Here is a 19644-nt window from a genome sequence, read left to right on the forward strand (position 1 = left end):
AAGTAGAACTTCTGCTCTGGGTGTGCTACATTGCCCTAGAGCTGCAAGGCACAAAGTGCTGCGTTCTTTCCATAGGGGCAGATGGGCCCCAAAGCATCTTTTTTTGTTTTGTTTTGTTTATTAATGTTATGATGGATTACAAGCTTGTGAAATTTCAGTTGTACATTTTTGTTAGTCATGTTGTGGGAACGCCACTTCCCCCTCCGTGCCCTCCCCCCACCCCCCTTTTCCCTGGTAACCACCCATCAGATCTCCTTCTCAATATACTAATTTCCACCTATGAGTGGAGTCATATAGAGTTCCTCTTTCTCTGACTGACTTATTTCGCTTAACATAATGCCCTCGAGGTCCATCCACATTGTTGTGAAGGGGCCAATGTCGTCTTTTTTTATGGCTGAGTAGTATTCCATTGTGTATATATACCACATCTTCTTTATGCAATCATCAGTTTCTGGGCATGTAGGCTGGTTCCACGTCTTGGCTATTCTAAATAATGCTGCGATGAACATAGGGGTGCAACGGACTCTTGAGATATCTGATATCAGGTTCTTAGGATAGATACCCAGTAATGGGATGGCTGGGTCATAGGGTATTTCTATTTTTAACTTTTTGAGAAATCTCCATACTGTTTTCCATAGTGGCTGTACCAGTTTGCATTCCCACCAACAGTGTATGAGGGTTCCTCTTTCTCCACAACCTCTCCAACATTTGTCGTTCTTGGTTTTGGATGTTTTTGGCAATCTAACGGGGGTAAGGTGATATCTTAGTGTAGTTTTGATTTGCATTTCCCTGATGATTAGCGATGATGAACATCTTTTCATGTGTCTATTGGCCATATTCATATCTTCTTTTGAGAAATGTCTGTTCATGTCCTCTGCCCATTTTTTGATCAGGTTGTTTGTTTTTTTGTTGTTAAGCAGTGTGAGTTCTTTGTACCTATTCTCCTCAAACTGTTCCAGAAAATTGAGAAAGATGGAGAACTCCCTAACACATTCTATGAAGCCAACATCACTCTGATCCCCAAACCTGACAAGGACAACACAAAGAAGGAGAACTACAGGCCGATATCACTGATGAACATAGATGCAAAAATCCTCAACAAAATTTTGGCAAACCGATTACAGCAATACATCAAAAAGATTATACACCATGATCAAGTGGGATTTATACCAGGGACACAGGGATGGTTCAACACCCGCAAGTCAATCAACGTGATACACTACACCAACAAAATGAAAAACAAAAACCACATGATCATCTCAATAGACGCAGAGAAAGCATTCGACAAGATCCAACACCCATTTATGATAAAAACCCTCAGTAAAATGGGTATAGAAGGAAAGTACCTCAACATAATAAAGGCCATATATGATAGACCCACAGCCAACATCATACTCAATGGACAAAAGCTGAAAGCCATCCCTCTGAGGACAGGAACAAGACAAGGGTGCCCACTTTCACCACTCCTATTCAACATAGTACTGGAGGTGCTGGCCAGAGCAATTCGGCAGGAAAAAAAAATAAAAGGAATCCAAATAGGTAACGAAGAAGTAAAACTCGCGTTGTTTGCAGACGACATGATCTTATACATAGAAAACCCCAAAGAATCCACAGAAAAACTATTAGAAATAATCAACAACTACAGCAAAGTAGCAGGGTATAAAATTAACGGGCCCCAAAGCATCTTGCTTCCAGCTCTCTGGGAAGCTAAGAAACAACTCGCTCTGCACAGTGCTCTAACAGCCTACCGGGAACATCTCTTACAAAGGCCTGTGAAACGCAGTTTCTTTGCAGGCCTGATCTGGCTGAAGTACAACTTCTGCCCTGGGTGTGCTACATTGCCCTATAGCTGCAAGGCACAAAGTGCTGACTTCTTTCCAAAGGGTGAGAAGGGCCCCAAAGCATCTTGCTTCCGGCTGTTTGGGAAGCTAAGAAACAACTCGCTCTGCACAGTGCTCTAACAGCCTACCGGGAACATCTCTTACAAAGGCCTATGAAACGCAGTTTCTTTGCAGGCCTGATCTGGCTGAAGAAGAACTTCTGCTCTGGGTGTGCTACATTGCCCTAGAGCTGTAAGGCACAAAATGCTGCCTTCTTTCCAAAGGGTGAGAAGGGCCCCAAAGCATCTTGCTTCCAGATCTTTGGGAAGCTAAGAAACAACTCGCTCTGCACAGTGCTCTATCAGCCTACCGGGAACATCTCTTACAAAGGCCTGTGAAACGCAGTTTCTTTGCGGGCCTGATCTGGCTGAAGTAGATCTTCTGCTCTGGGTGTGCTACATTGCCCTAGAGCTGCAAGGCACAAAGTGCTGCGTTCTTTCCATAGGGGCAGATGGGCCCCAAAGCATCTTTTTTTTTTTTCTTTTTTTGTTTATTAATGTTATGATGGATTAGAAGCTTGTGAAATTTCAGTTGTACATTTTTGTTAGTCATGTTGTGGGAACACCACTTCCCCCTCCGTCCCCTCACCCCACCCCCCCTTTTCCCTGGTAACCACCGATCAGATCTCCTTCTCAATATACTAATTTCCACCTATGAGTGGAGTCATATAGAGTTCGTCTTTCTCTGACTGACTTATTTCGCTTAACATAATGCCCTCGAGGTCCATCCACATTGTTGTGAAGGGGCCAATGTCGTCCTTTTTTATGGCTGAGTAGTATTCCATTGTGTTTATATACCACATCTTCTTTATCCAATCATCAGTTTCTGGGCATGTAGGCTGGTTCCACGTCTTGGCTATTCTAAATAATGCTGCGATGAACATAGGGGTGCAACGGACTCTTGAGATATCTGATATCAGGTTCTTAGGATAGATACCCAGTAATGGGATGGCTGGGTCATAGGGTATTTCTATTTTTAACTTTTTGAGAAATCTCCATACTGTTTTCCATAGTGGCTGTACCAGTTTGCATTCCCACCAACAGTGTATGAGGGTTCCTCTTTCTCCACAACCTCTCCCACATTTGTCGTTCTTGGTTTTGGATGTTTTTGCCAATCTAACGGGGGTAAGGTGATATCTTAGTGTAGTTTTGATTTGCATTTCCCTGATGATTAGCGATGATGAACATCTTTTCATGTGTCTATTGGCCATATTCATATCTTCTTTGGAGAAATGTCTGTTCATGTCCTCTGCCCATTTTTGGATCGGGTTGTTTGTTTTTTTGTTGTTAAGCAGTGTGAGTTCTTTGTACCTATTCTCCTCAAACTGTTCCAGAAAATTGAGAAAGATGGAGAACTCCCTAACACATTCTATGAAGCCAACATCACTCTGATCCCCCAACCTGGCAAGGACAACACAAAGAAGGAGAACTACAGGCCGATATCACTGATGAAATAGATGCAAAAATCCTCAACAAAATTTTGGCAAACCGATTACAGCAATACATCAAAAAGATTATACACCATGATCAAGTGGGATTTATACCAGGGACACAGGGATGGTTCAACACCCGCAAGTCAATCAACGTGATACACTACATCAACAAAATGAAAAACAAAAACCACATGATCATCTCAATAGACGCAGAGAAAGCATTCGACAAGATCCAACACCCATTTATGATAAAAACCCTCAGTAAAATGGGTATAGAAGGAAAGTACCTCAACATAATAAAGGCCATATATGATAGACCCACAGCCAACAGCATAATCAATGGACAAAAGCTGAAAGCCATCCCTCTGAGGACAGGAACAAGACAAGGGTGCCCACTTTCACCACTCCTATTCAACATAGTACTGGAGGTGCCGGCCAGAGCTATTCGGAAGGAAAAAAAAATAAAAGGAATCCAAATAGGTAACGAAGAAGTAAAACTCGCATTGTTTGCAGACGACATGATCTTATACATAGAAAACCCCAAAGAATCCACAGAAAAACTATTAGAAATAATCAACAACTACAGCAAAGTAGAAGGGTATAAAATTAACGGGCCCCAAAGCATCTTGCTTCCAGCTCTCTGGGAAGCTAAGAAACAACTCGCTCTGCACAGTGCTCTAACAGCCTACCGGGAACATCTCTTACAAAGGCCTGTGAAACGCAGTTTCTTTGCAGGCCTGATCTGGCTGAAGTACAACTTCTGCTCTGGGTGTGCTACATTGCCCTAGAGCTGCAAGGCACAAAGTGCTGAGTTCATTTCAAAGGGGCAGATGAGCCCCAAAGCATCTTGCTTCCAACTCTTTTGGAAGCTGAGAAACAACTCGCTCTGCACAGTGCTCTAACAGCCTACCGGGAACATCTCTTACAAGGGCCTGTGAAACGCAGTTTCTTTGCATGCCTGATCTGGCTGAAGTAGAACTTCTGCTCTGGGTGTGCTACATTGCCTTAGAGCTGCAAGGCACAAAGTGCTGCCTTCTTGCCAAAGGGTGAGAAGGGCCCCAAAGCATCTTGCTTCCAGCTGTTTGGGAAGCTAAGAAACAAGTCTCTCTGCACAGTGCTCTAACAGCCTACCGGGAAAATCTCTTACAAAGGCCTGTGAAACGCAGTTTCTTTGCGGGCCTGATCTGGCTGAAGTAGAACTTCTGCTCTGGGTGTGCTACATTGCCCTAGAGCTGCAAGGCACAAAGTGCTGCGTTCTTTCCATAGGGGCAGATGGGCCCCAAAGCATCTTTTTTTGTTTTGTTTTGTTTATTAATGTTATGATGGATTACAAGCTTGTGAAATTTCAGTTGTACATTTTTGTTAGTCATGTTGTGGGAACGCCACTTCCCCCTCCGTGCCCTCCCCCCACCCCCCTTTTCCCTGGTAACCACCCATCAGATCTCCTTCTCAATATACTAATTTCCACCTATGAGTGGAGTCATATAGAGTTCCTCTTTCTCTGACTGACTTATTTCGCTTAACATAATGCCCTCGAGGTCCATCCACATTGTTGTGAAGGGGCCAATGGCGTCTTTTTTTATGGCTGAGTAGTATTCCATTGTGTATATATACCACATCTTCTTTATGCAATCATCAGTTTCTGGGCATGTAGGCTGGTTCCACGTCTTGGCTATTCTAAATAATGCTGCGATGAACATAGGGGTGCAACGGACTCTTGAGATATCTGATATCAGGTTCTTAGGATAGATACCCAGTAATGGGATGGCTGGGTCATAGGGTATTTCTATTTTTAACTTTTTGAGAAATCTCCATACTGTTTTCCATAGTGGCTGTACCAGTTTGCATTCCCACCAACAGTGTATGAGGGTTCCTCTTTCTCCACAACCTCTCCAACATTTGTCGTTCTTGGTTTTGGATGTTTTTGGCAATCTAACGGGGGTAAGGTGATATCTTAGTGTAGTTTTGATTTGCATTTCCCTGATGATTAGCGATGATGAACATCTTTTCATGTGTCTATTGGCCATATTCATATCTTCTTTTGAGAAATGTCTGTTCATGTCCTCTGCCCATTTTTTGATCAGGTTGTTTGTTTTTTTGTTGTTAAGCAGTGTGAGTTCTTTGTACCTATTCTCCTCAAACTGTTCCAGAAAATTGAGAAAGATGGAGAACTCCCTAACACATTCTATGAAGCCAACATCACTCTGATCCCCAAACCTGACAAGGACAACACAAAGAAGGAGAACTACAGGCCGATATCACTGATGAACATAGATGCAAAAATCCTCAACAAAATTTTGGCAAACCGATTACAGCAATACATCAAAAAGATTATACACCATGATCAAGTGGGATTTATACCAGGGACACAGGGATGGTTCAACACCCGCAAGTCAATCAACGTGATACACTACACCAACAAAATGAAAAACAAAAACCACATGATCATCTCAATAGACGCAGAGAAAGCATTCGACAAGATCCAACACCCATTTATGATAAAAACCCTCAGTAAAATGGGTATAGAAGGAAAGTACCTCAACATAATAAAGGCCATATATGATAGACCCACAGCCAACATCATACTCAATGGACAAAAGCTGAAAGCCATCCCTCTGAGGACAGGAACAAGACAAGGGTGCCCACTTTCACCACTCCTATTCAACATAGTACTGGAGGTGCTGGCCAGAGCAATTCGGCAGGAAAAAAAAATAAAAGGAATCCAAATAGGTAACGAAGAAGTAAAACTCGCGTTGTTTGCAGACGACATGATCTTATACATAGAAAACCCCAAAGAATCCACAGAAAAACTATTAGAAATAATCAACAACTACAGCAAAGTAGCAGGGTATAAAATTAACGGGCCCCAAAGCATCTTGCTTCCAGCTCTCTGGGAAGCTAAGAAACAACTCGCTCTGCACAGTGCTCTAACAGCCTACCGGGAACATCTCTTACAAAGGCCTGTGAAACGCAGTTTCTTTGCAGGCCTGATCTGGCTGAAGTACAACTTCTGCCCTGGGTGTGCTACATTGCCCTATAGCTGCAAGGCACAAAGTGCTGACTTCTTTCCAAAGGGTGAGAAGGGCCCCAAAGCATCTTGCTTCCGGCTGTTTGGGAAGCTAAGAAACAACTCGCTCTGCACAGTGCTCTAACAGCCTACCGGGAACATCTCTTACAAAGGCCTATGAAACGCAGTTTCTTTGCAGGCCTGATCTGGCTGAAGAAGAACTTCTGCTCTGGGTGTGCTACATTGCCCTAGAGCTGTAAGGCACAAAATGCTGCCTTCTTTCCAAAGGGTGAGAAGGGCCCCAAAGCATCTTGCTTCCAGATCTTTGGGAAGCTAAGAAACAACTCGCTCTGCACAGTGCTCTATCAGCCTACCGGGAACATCTCTTACAAAGGCCTGTGAAACGCAGTTTCTTTGCGGGCCTGATCTGGCTGAAGTAGATCTTCTGCTCTGGGTGTGCTACATTGCCCTAGAGCTGCAAGGCACAAAGTGCTGCGTTCTTTCCATAGGGGCAGATGGGCCCCAAAGCATCTTTTTTTTTTTTCTTTTTTTGTTTATTAATGTTATGATGGATTAGAAGCTTGTGAAATTTCAGTTGTACATTTTTGTTAGTCATGTTGTGGGAACACCACTTCCCCCTCCGTCCCCTCACCCCACCCCCCCTTTTCCCTGGTAACCACCGATCAGATCTCCTTCTCAATATACTAATTTCCACCTATGAGTGGAGTCATATAGAGTTCGTCTTTCTCTGACTGACTTATTTCGCTTAACATAATGCCCTCGAGGTCCATCCACATTGTTGTGAAGGGGCCAATGTCGTCCTTTTTTATGGCTGAGTAGTATTCCATTGTGTTTATATACCACATCTTCTTTATCCAATCATCAGTTTCTGGGCATGTAGGCTGGTTCCACGTCTTGGCTATTCTAAATAATGCTGCGATGAACATAGGGGTGCAACGGACTCTTGAGATATCTGATATCAGGTTCTTAGGATAGATACCCAGTAATGGGATGGCTGGGTCATAGGGTATTTCTATTTTTAACTTTTTGAGAAATCTCCATACTGTTTTCCATAGTGGCTGTACCAGTTTGCATTCCCACCAACAGTGTATGAGGGTTCCTCTTTCTCCACAACCTCTCCCACATTTGTCGTTCTTGGTTTTGGATGTTTTTGCCAATCTAACGGGGGTAAGGTGATATCTTAGTGTAGTTTTGATTTGCATTTCCCTGATGATTAGCGATGATGAACATCTTTTCATGTGTCTATTGGCCATATTCATATCTTCTTTGGAGAAATGTCTGTTCATGTCCTCTGCCCATTTTTGGATCGGGTTGTTTGTTTTTTTGTTGTTAAGCAGTGTGAGTTCTTTGTACCTATTCTCCTCAAACTGTTCCAGAAAATTGAGAAAGATGGAGAACTCCCTAACACATTCTATGAAGCCAACATCACTCTGATCCCCCAACCTGACAAGGACAACACAAAGAAGGAGAACTACAGGCCGATATCACTGATGAACATAGATGCAAAAATCCTCAACAAAATTTTGGCAAACCGATTACAGCAATACATCAAAAAGATTATACACCATGATCAAGTGGGATTTATACCAGGGACACAGGGATGGTTCAACACCCGCAAGTCAATCAACGTGATACACTACATCAACAAAATGAAAAACAAAAACCACATGATCATCTCAATAGACGCAGAGAAAGCATTCGACAAGATCCAACACCCATTTATGATAAAAACCCTCAGTAAAATGGGTATAGAAGGAAAGTACCTCAACATAATAAAGGCCATATATGATAGACCCACAGCCAACAGCATACTCAATGGACAAAAGCTGAAAGCCATCCCTCTGAGGACAGGAACAAGACAAGGGTGCCCACTTTCACCACTCCTATTCAACATAGTACTGGAGGTGCTGGCCAGAGCAATTCGGCAGGAAAAAAAAATAAAAGGAATCGAAATAGGTAACGAAGAAGTAAAACTCGCGTTGTTTGCAGACGACATGATCTTATACATAGAAAACCCCAAAGAATCCACAGAAAAACTATTAGAAATAATCAACAACTACAGCAAAGTAGCAGGGTATAAAATTAACGGGCCCCAAAGCATCTTGCTTCCAGCTCTCTGGGAAGCTAAGAAACAACTCGCTCTGCACAGTGCTCTAACAGCCTACCGGCAACATCTCTTACAAAGGCCTGTGAAACGCAGTTTCTTTGCAGGCCTGATCTGGCAGAAGTAGAACATCTGCTCTGGTTGTGCTACATTGCCCTAGAGCTGAAAGGCACAAAGTGCTGCCTTCTTTCCTTAAAGGCAGATGGCCCCCAAAGCATCTTTCTTCCAGGTCTTTGGGAAGCTAAGAAACAACTCGCTCGGCACAGTGCTCTAACAGCCTACAGGGAACATCTCTTACAAAGGCCTGTGAAACGCAGTTTCTTTGCAGGCCTGATCTGGCTGAAGAAGAATTTCTGCTCTGGGTGTGCTACATTGCCATAGAGCTGTAAGGCACAAAGTGCTGCCTTCTTTCCAAAGGGTGAAAGGGCCCCAAAGCATCTTGCTTCCAGCTCTTTGGGAAGCTAAGAAACAACTCGCTCTGCACAGTGCTCTAACAGCCTACCGGGAACATCTCTTACAAAGGACTGTGAAACGCAGATTCTTTGCAGGCCTGACCTGGCAGAAGTAGAACATCTTCTCTGGATGAGCTACATTGCCCTAGAGCTGCAAGGCACGAAGTGCTGCCTTCTTTACTTAAGGGCAGATGGCCCATAAAGCATCTTGCTTCCAGCTCTTTGGGAAGCTAAGAAAGAACTCACTCTGCACACTGCTCTAACAGCCTACCAGGAACATCTCTTACAAAGGCCTGTGCAACGAATTTTCTTTGCAGGTCTGATCTAGCTGAAGTAGAACTTCTGCTCTGGGTGTGCTACATTGCCCTAGAGCTTCAAGGCACAAAGTGCTGCCTTCTTTCCAAAGTGTGAGAAGGCCCCAAAGCATCTTGCTTCCAGCTCTTTGGGAAGCTAAGAAACAACTCGCTCTGCACAGTGCTCTAACAGCCTACCGGGAACATCTCTTACAAAGGACTGTGAAACGAAGTTTCTTTGTAGGACTGACCTGACAGAAGTAGAACATCTGCTCTGGGTGTGCTACATTGCCCTAGACCTGCAAGGCACAAAGTGCTGCCTTCTTTCCAAAGGGGCAGATGAGTCTCAAATCATTTTGCTTCCAGCTCTTTGGTAAGGTAAGAAACAAGTCCCTCTGCACAGTGCTCTTACAGCCTACCGGGAACATCTCTTACAAAGGCCTGTGAAACGCAGTTTCTTTGCAGGCCTGATACGGCTGAAGTAGAACTTCCACTCTGGGTGTGCTACATTGCCCTAGAGCTGCAAGGCACAAAGTGCTGAGTTCTTTCCATAGGGGCAGATGGGCCCCAAGGCATCTTTTTTTTTTTTTTGTTTATTAATGTTATGATGGATTACAAGCTTGTGAAATTTCAGTTGTACATTTTTGTTAGTGATGTTGTGGGAACACCACTTCCCCCTCCGTGCACTCCCCCCACCCCCCCTTTTCCCTGGTAACCACCGATCAGATCTCCTTCTCAATATACTAATTTCCACCTATGAGTGGAGTCATATAGAGTTCGTCTTTCTCTGACTGACTTATTTCGCTTAACATAATGCCCTCGAGGTCCATCCACATTGTTGTGAAGGGGCCAATGTCGTCTTTTTTTATGGCTGAGTAGTATTCCATTGTGTATATATACCACATCTTCTTTATCCAATCATCAGTTTCTGGGCATGTAGGCTGGTTCCACGTCTTGGCTATTGTAAATAATGCTGCGATGAACATAGGGGTGCAACGGACTCTTGAGATATCTGATATCAGGTTCTTAGGATAGATACCCAGTAATGGGATGGCTGGGTCATAGGGTATTTCTATTTTTAACTTTTTGAGAAATCTCCATACTGTTTTCCATAGTGGCTGTACCAGTTTGCATTCCCACCAACAGTGTATGAGGGTTCCTCTTTCTCCACAACCTCTCCCACATTTGTCGTTCTTGGTTTTGGATGTTTTTGCCAATCTAACGGGGGTAAGGTGATATCTTAGTGTAGTTTTGATTTGCATTTCCCTGATGATTAGCGATGATGAACATCTTTTCATGTGTCTATTGGCCATATTCTTATCTTCTTTGGAGAAATGTCTGTTCATGTCCTCTGCCCATTTTTTGATCGGGTTGTTTGTTTTTTTGTTGTTAAGCAGTGTGAGTTCTTTGTACCTATTCTCCTCAAACTGTTCCAGAAAATTGAGAAAGATGGAGAACTCCCTAACACATTCTATGAAGCAAACATGACTCTGATCCCCAAACCTGACAAGGACAACACAAAGAAGGAGAACTACAGGCCGATATCACTGATGAACATAGATGCAAAAATCCTCAACAAAATTTTGGCAAACCGATTACAGCAATACATCAAAAAGATTATACATCATGATCAAGTGGGATTTATACCAGGGACACAGGGATGGTTCAACACCCGCAAGTCAATCAACGTGATACACTACATCAACAAAATGAAAAACAAAAACCACATGATCATCTCAATAGACGCAGAGAAAGCATTCGACAAGATCCAACACCCATTTATGATAAAAACCCTCAGTAAAATGGGTATAGAAGGAAAGTACCTCAACATAATAAAGGCCATATATGATAGACCCACAGCCAACAGCATACTCAATGGACAAAAGCTGAAAGCCATCCCTCTGAGGACAGGAACAAGACAAGGGTGCCCACTTTCACCACTCCTATTCAACATAGTACTGGAGGTGCTGGCCAGAGCAATTCGGCAGGAAAAAAAAATAAAAGGAATCCAAATAGGTAACGAAGAATTAAACCTCGCGTTGTGTGCAGACGACATGATCTTATACATAGAAAACCCCAAAGAATCCACAGAAAAACTATTAGAAATAATCAACAACTGCAGCAAAGTAGCAGGGTATAAAATTAACGGGCCCCAAAGCATCTTGCTTCCAGATCTCTGGGAAGCTAAGAAACAACTCGCTCTGCACACTGCTCTAACAGCCTACCGGGAACATCTCTTACAAAGGCCTGTGAAACGCAGTTTCTTTGCAGGCCTGATCTGGCTGAAGTAGGACTTCTGCTCTGGGTGTGCTACATTGCCCTAGACCTGCAAGGCACAAAGTGCTGCCTTCTTTCCAAAGGGGCAGATGAGTCTCAAATCATTTTGCTTCCAGCTCTTTGGTAAGCTAAGAAACAAGTCCCTCTGCACAGTGCTCTTACAGCCTACCGGGAACATCTCTTACAAAGGCCTGTGAAACGCAGTTTCTTTGCAGGCCTGATACGGCTGAAGTAGAACTTCCACTCTGGGTGTGCTACATTGCCCTAGAGCTGCAAGGCACAAAGTGCTGCGTTCTTTCCATAGGGGCAGATGGGCCCCAAAGCATCTTTTTTTTTTTTTTGTTTATTAATGTTATGATGGATTACAAGCTTGTGAAATTTCAGTTGTACATTTTTGTTAGTCATGTTGTGGGAACACCACTTCCCCCTCCGTGCCCTCCCCCCACCCCCCTTTTCCCTGGTAACCACCGATCAGATCTCCTTCTCAATATACTAATTTCCACCTATGAGTGGAGTCATATAGAGTTCGTCTTTCTCTGACTGACTTATTTCGCTTAACATAATGCCCTCGAGGTCCATCCACATCGTTGTGAAGGGGCCAATGTCGTCTTTTTTTATGGCTGAGTAGTATTCCATTGTGTATATATACCACATCTTCTTTATCCAATCATCAGTTTCTGGGCATGTAGGCTGGTTCCACGTCTTGGCTATTGTAAGTAATGCTGCGATGAACATAGGGGTGCAACGGACTCTTGAGATATCTGATATCAGTTTCTTAGGATAGATACCCAGTAATGGGATGGCTGGGTCATAGGGTATTTCTATTTTTAACTTTTTGAGAAATCTCCATACTGTTTTCCATAGTGGCTGTACCAGTTTGCATTCCCACCAACAGTGTATGAGGCTTCCTCTTTCTCCACAACCTCTCCAACATTTGTCGTTCTTGGTTTTGGATGTTTTTGCCAATCTAACGGGGGTAAGGTGATATCTTAGTGTAGTTTTGATTTGCATTTCCCTGATGATTAGCGATGATGAACATCTTTTCATGTGTCTATTGGCCATATTCCTATCTTCTTTTGAGAAATGTCTGTTCATGTCCTCTGCCCATTTTTTGATCGGGTTGTTTGTTTTTTTGTTGTTAAGCAGTGTGAGTTCTTTGTACCTATTCTCCTCAAACTGTTCCAGAAAATTGAGAAAGATGGAGAACTCCCTAACACATTCTATGAAGCCAACATCACTCTGATCCCCAAACCTGACAAGGACAACACAAAGAAGGAGAACTACAGGCCGATATCACTGATGAACATAGATGCAAAAATCCTCAACAAAATTTTGGCAAACCGATTACAGCACTACATCAAAAAGATTATACACCATGATCAAGTGGGATTTATACCAGGGACACAGGGATGGTTCAACACCCGCAAGTCAATCAACGTGATACACTACATCAACAAAATGAAAAACAAAAACCACATGATCATCTCAATAGACGCAGAGAAAGCATTCGACAAGATCCAGCACCCATTTATGATAAAAACCCTCAGTAAAATGGGTATAGAAGGAAAGTACCTCAACATAATAAAGGCCATATATGATAGACCCACAGCCAACAGCATACTCAATGGACAAAAGCTGAAAGCCATCCCTCTGAGGACAGGAACAAGACAAGGGTGCCCACTTTCACCACTCCTATTCAACATAGTACTGGAGGTGCTGGCCAAAGCAATTCGGCAGGAAAAAAAAATAGAAGGAATCCAAATAGGTAACGAAGAAGTAAAACTCGCGTTGTTTGCAGACGACATGATCTTATACATAGAAAACCCCAAAGAATCCACAGAAAAACTATTAGAAATAATCAACAACTACAGCAAAGTAGCAGGGTATAAAATTAACGGGCCCCAAAGCATCTTGCTTCCAGCTCTCTGGGAAGCTAAGAAACAACTCGCTCTGCACAGTGCTCTAACAGCCTACCGGGAACATCTCTTACAAAGGCCTGTGAAACGCATTTTCTTTGCAGGCCTGATCTGGCAGAAGTAGAACATCTGCTCTGGTTGTGCTACATTGCCCTAGAGCTGAAAGGCACAAAGTGCTGCCTTCTTTCCTTAAAGGCAGATGGCCCCCAAAGCATCTTTCTTCCAGGTCTTTGGGAAGCTAAGAAACAACTCGCTCGGCACAGTGCTCTAACAGCCTACAGGGAACATCTCTTACAAAGGCCTGTGAAACGCAGTTTCTTTGCAGGCCTGATCTGGCTGAAGAAGAATTTCTGCTCTGGGTCTGCTACATTGCCATAGAGCTGTAAGGCACAAAGTGCTGCCTTCTTTCCAAAGGGTGAAAGGGCCCCAAAGCATCTTGCTTCCAGCTCTTTGGGAAGCTAAGAAACAACTCGCTCTGCACAGTGCTCTAACAGCCTACCGGGAACATCTCTTACAAAGGACTGTGAAACGCAGATTCTTTGCAGGCCTGACCTGGCAGAAGTAGAACATCTTCTCTGGGTGAGCTACATTGCCCTAGAGCTGCAAGGCACGAAGTGCTGCCTTCTTTACTTAAGGGCAGATGGCCCCCAAAGCATCTTGCTTCCAGCTCTTTGGGAAGCTAAGAAAGAACTCGCTCTGCACACTGCTATAACAGCCTACCGGGAACATCTCTTACAAAGGCCTGTGCAACGAATTTTCTTTGCAGGTCTGATCTAGCTGAAGTAGAACTTCTGCTCTGGGTGTGCTACATTGCCCTAGAGCTTCAAGGCACAAAGTGCTGCCTTCTTTCCAAAGTGTGAGAAGGCCCCAAAGCATCTTGCTTCCAGCTCTTTGGGAAGCTAAGAAACAACTCGCTCTGCACAGTGCTCTAACAGCCTACCGGGAACATCTCTTACAAAGGCCTGTGAAACGCAGTTTCTTTGCATGCCTGATACGGCTGAAGTAGAACTTCCACTCTGGGTGTGCTACATTGCCCTAGAGCTGCAAGGCACAAAGTGCTGCGTTCTTTCCATAGGGGCAGATGGGCCCCAAGGCATCTTTTTTTTTTTTTTGTTTATTAATGTTATGATGGATTACAAGCTTGTGAAATTTCAGTTGTACATTTTTGTTAGTCATGTTGTGGGAACACCACTTCCCCCTCCGTGCCCTCCCCCCACCCCCCCTTTTCCCTGGTAACCACCGATCAGATCTCCTTCTCAATATACTAATTTCCACCTATGAGTGGAGTCATATAGAGTTCGTCTTTCTCTGACTGACTTATTTCGCTTAACATAATGCCCTCGAGGTCCATCCACATCGTTGTGAAGGGGCCAATGTCGTCTTTTTTTATGGCTGAGTAGTATTCCATTGTGTATATATACCACATCTTCTTTATCCAATCATCAGTTTCTGGGCATGTAGGCTGGTTCCACGTCTTGGCTATTGTAAATAATGCTGCGATGAACATAGGGGTGCAACGGACTCTTGAGATATCTGATATCAGGTTCTTAGGATAGATACCCAGTAATGGGATGGCTGGGTCATAGGGTATTTCTATTTTTAACTTTTTGAGAAATCTCCATACTGTTTTCCATAGTGGCTGTACCAGTTTGCATTCCCACCAACAGTGTATGAGGGTTCCTCTTTCTCCACAACCTCTCCCACATTTGTCGTTCTTGGTTTTGGATGTTTTTGCCAATCTAACGGGGGTAAGGTGATATCTTAGTGTAGTTTTGATTTGCATTTCCCTGATGATTAGCGATGATGAACATCTTTTCATGTGTCTATTGGCCATATTCTTATCTTCTTTGGAGAAATGTCTGTTCATGTCCTCTGCCCATTTTTTGATCGGGTTGTTTGTTTTTTTGTTGTTAAGCAGTGTGAGTTCTTTGTAGCTATTCTCCTCAAACTGTTCCAGAAAATTGAGAAAGATGGAGAACTCCCTAACACATTCTATGAAGCCAACATCACTCTGATCCCCAAACCTGACAAGGACAACACAAAGAAGGAGAACTACAGGCCGATATCACTGATGAACATAGATGCAAAAATCCTCAACAAAATTTTGGCAAACCGATTACAGCAATACATCAAAAAGATTATACACCATGATCAAGTGGGATTTATACCAGGGACACAGGGATGGTTCAACACCCGCAAGTCAATCAACGTGATACACTACATCAACAAAATGAAAAACAAAAACCACATGATCATCTCAATAGACGCAGAGAAAGCATTCGACAAGATCCAACACCCATTTATGATAAAAACCCTCAGTAAAATGGGTATAGAAGGAAAGTACCTCAACATAATAAAGGCCATATATGATAGACCCACAGCCAACAGCATACTCAATGGACAAAAGCTGAAAGCCATCCCTCTGAGGACAGGAACAAGACAAGGGTGCCCACTTTCACCACTCCTATTCAACATAGTACTGGAGGTGCTGGCCAGAGCAATTCGGCAGGAAAAAAAAATAAAAGGAATCCAAATAGGTAACGAAGAATTAAACCTCGCGTTGTGTGCAGACGACATGATCTTATACATAGAAAACCCCAAAGAATCCACAGAAAAACTATTAGAAATAATCAACAACTGCAGCAAAGTAGCAGGGTATAAAATTAACGGGCCCCAAAGCATCTTGCTTCCAGCTCTCTGGGAAGCTAAGAAACAACTCGCTCTGCACAGTGCTCTAACAGCCTACCGGGAACATCTCTTACAAAGGCCTGTGAAACGCAGTTTCTTTGCAGGCCTGATCTGGCTGAAGTAGGACTTCTGCTCTGGGTGTGCTACATTGCCCTAGACCTGCAAGGCACAAAGTGCTGCCTTCTTTCCAAAGGGGCAGATGAGTCTCAAATCATTTTGCTTCCAGCTCTTTGGTAAGCTAAGAAACAAGTCCCTCTGCACAGTGCTCTAACAGCCTACCGGGAACATCTCTTACAAAGGCCTGTGAAACGCATTTTCTTTGCAGGCCTGATCTGGCAGAAGTAGAACATATGCTCTGGTTGTGCTACATTGCCCTAGAGCTGAAAGGCACAAAGTGCTGCCTTCTTTCCTTAAAGGCAGATGGCCCCCAAAGCATCTTTCTTCCAGGTCTTTGGGAAGCTAAGAAACAACTCGCTCGGCACAGTGCTCTAACAGCCTACAGGGAACATCTCTTACAAAGGCCTGTGAAACGCAGTTTCTTTGCAGGCCTGATCTGGCTGAAGAAGAATTTCTGCTCTGGGTGTGCTACATTGCCATAGAGCTGTAAGGCACAAAGTGCTGCCTTCTTTCCAAAGGGTGAAAGGGCCCCAAAGCATCTTGCTTCCAGCTCTTTGGGAAGCTAAGAAACAACTCGCTCTGCACAGTGCTCTAACAGCCTACCGGGAACATCTCTTACAAAGGACTGTGAAACGCAGATTCTTTGCAGGCCTGACCTGGCAGAAGTAGAACATCTTCTCTGGGTGAGCTACATTGCCCTAGAGCTGCAAGGCACGAAGTGCTGCCTTCTTTACTTAAGGGCAGATGGCCCCCAAAGCATCTTGCTTCCAGCTCTTTGGGAAGCTAAGAAAGAACTCGCTCTGCACACTGCTCTAACAGCCTACCGGGAACATCTCTTACAAAGGCCTGTGCAACGAATTTTCTTTGCAGGTCTGATCTAGCTGAAGTAGAAATTCTGCTCTGGGTGTGCTACATTGCCCTAGAGCTTCAAGGCACAAAGTGCTGCCTTCTTTCCAAAGTGTGAGAAGGCCCCAAAGCATCTTGCTTCCAGCTCTTTGGGAAGCTAAGAAACAACTCGCTCTGCACAGTGCTCTAACAGCCTACCGGGAACATCTCTTACAAAGGCCTGTGAAACGCAGTTTCTTTGCAGGCCTGATACGGCTGAAGTAGAACTTCCACTCTGGGTGTGCTACATTGCCCTAGAGCTGCAAGGCACAAAGTGCTGCGTTCTTTCCATAGGGGCAGATGGGCCCCAAGGCATCTTTTTTTTTTTTTTGTTTATTAATGTTATGATGGATTACAAGCTTGTGAAATTTCAGTTGTACATTTTTGTTAGTCATGTTGTGGGAACACCACTTCCCCCTCCGTGCCCTCCCCCCACCCCCCCTTTTCCCTGGTAACCACCGATCAGATCTCCTTCTCAATATACTAATTTCCACCTATGAGTGGAGTCATATAGAGTTCGTCTTTCTCTGACTGACTTATTTCGCTTAACATAATGCCCTCGAGGTCCATCCACATCGTTGTGAAGGGGCCAATGTCGTCTTTTTTTATGGCTGAGTAGTATTCCATTGTGTATATATACCACATCTTCTTTATCCAATCATCAGTTTCTGGGCATGTAGGCTGGTTCCACGTCTTGGCTATTGTAAATAATGCTGCGATGAACATAGGGGTGCAACGGACTCTTGAGATATCTGATATCAGGTTCTTAGGATAGATACCCAGTAATGGGATGGCTGGGTCATAGGGTATTTCTATTTTTAACTTTTTGAGAAATCTCCATACTGTTTTCCATAGTGGCTGTACCAGTTTGCATTCCCACCAACAGTGTATGAGGGTTCCTCTTTCTCCACAACCTCTCCCACATTTGTCGTTCTTGGTTTTGGATGTTTTTGCCAATCTAACGGGGGTAAGGTGATATCTTAGTGTAGTTTTGATTTGCATTTCCCTGATGATTAGCGATGATGAACATCTTTTCATGTGTCTATTGGCCATATTCTTATCTTCTTTGGAGAAATGTCTGTTCATGTCCTCTGCCCATTTTTTGATCGGGTTGTTTGTTTTTTTGTTGTTAAGCAGTGTGAGTTCTTTGTAGCTATTCTCCTCAAACTGTTCCAGAAAATTGAGAAAGATGGAGAACTCCCTAACACATTCTATGAAGCCAACATCACTCTGATCCCCAAACCTGACAAGGACAACACAAAGAAGGAGAACTACAGGCCGATATCACTGATGAACATAGATGCAAAAATCCTCAACAAAATTTTGGCAAACCGATTACAGCAATACATCAAAAAGATTATACACCATGATCAAGTGGGATTTATACCAGGGACACAGGGATGGTTCAACACCCGCAAGTCAATCAACGTGATACACTACATCAACAAAATGAAAAACAAAAACCACATGATCATCTCAATAGACGCAGAGAAAGCATTCGACAAGATCCAACACCCATTTATGATAAAAACCCTCAGTAAAATGGGTATAGAAGGAAAGTACCTCAACATAATAAAGGCCATATATGATAGACCCACAGCCAACAGCATACTCAATGGACAAAAGCTGAAAGCCATCCCTCTGAGGACAGGAACAAGACAAGGGTGCCCACTTTCACCACTCCTATTCAACATAGTACTGGAGGTGCTGGCCAGAGCAATTCGGCAGGAAAAAAAAATAAAAGGAATCCAAATAGGTAACGAAGAATTAAACCTCGCGTTGTGTGCAGACGACATGATCTTATACATAGAAAACCCCAAAGAATCCACAGAAAAACTATTAGAAATAATCAACAACTGCAGCAAAGTAGCAGGGTATAAAATTAACGGGCCCCAAAGCATCTTGCTTCCAGCTCTCTGGGAAGCTAAGAAACAACTCGCTCTGCACAGTGCTCTAACAGCCTACCGGGAACATCTCTTACAAAGGCCTGTGAAACGCAGTTTCTTTGCAGGCCTGATCTGGCTGAAGTAGGACTTCTGCTCTGGGTGTGCTACATTGCCCTAGACCTGCAAGGCACAAAGTGCTGCCTTCTTTCCAAAGGGGCAGATGAGTCTCAAATCATTTTGCTTCCAGCTCTTTGGTAAGCTAAGAAACAAGTCCCTCTGCACAGTGCTCTAACAGCCTACCGGGAACATCTCTTACAAAGGCCTGTGAAACGCATTTTCTTTGCAGGCCTGATCTGGCAGAAGTAGAACATATGCTCTGGTTGTGCTACATTGCCCTAGAGCTGAAAGGCACAAAGTGCTGCCTTCTTTCCTTAAAGGCAGATGGCCCCCAAAGCATCTTTCTTCCAGGTCTTTGGGAAGCTAAGAAACAACTCGCTCGGCACAGTGCTCTAACAGCCTACAGGGAACATCTCTTACAAAGGCCTGTGAAACGCAGTTTCTTTGCAGGCCTGATCTGGCTGAAGAAGAATTTCTGCTCTGGGTGTGCTACATTGCCATAGAGCTGTAAGGCACAAAGTGCTGCCTTCTTTCCAAAGGGTGAAAGGGCCCCAAAGCATCTTGCTTCC

The sequence above is a fragment of the Equus asinus genome, chromosome 1 (assembly GCF_041296235.1).
Source record: "Equus asinus isolate D_3611 breed Donkey chromosome 1, EquAss-T2T_v2, whole genome shotgun sequence".
In the NCBI taxonomy this organism is placed as follows: domain Eukaryota; kingdom Metazoa; phylum Chordata; class Mammalia; order Perissodactyla; family Equidae; genus Equus; species Equus asinus.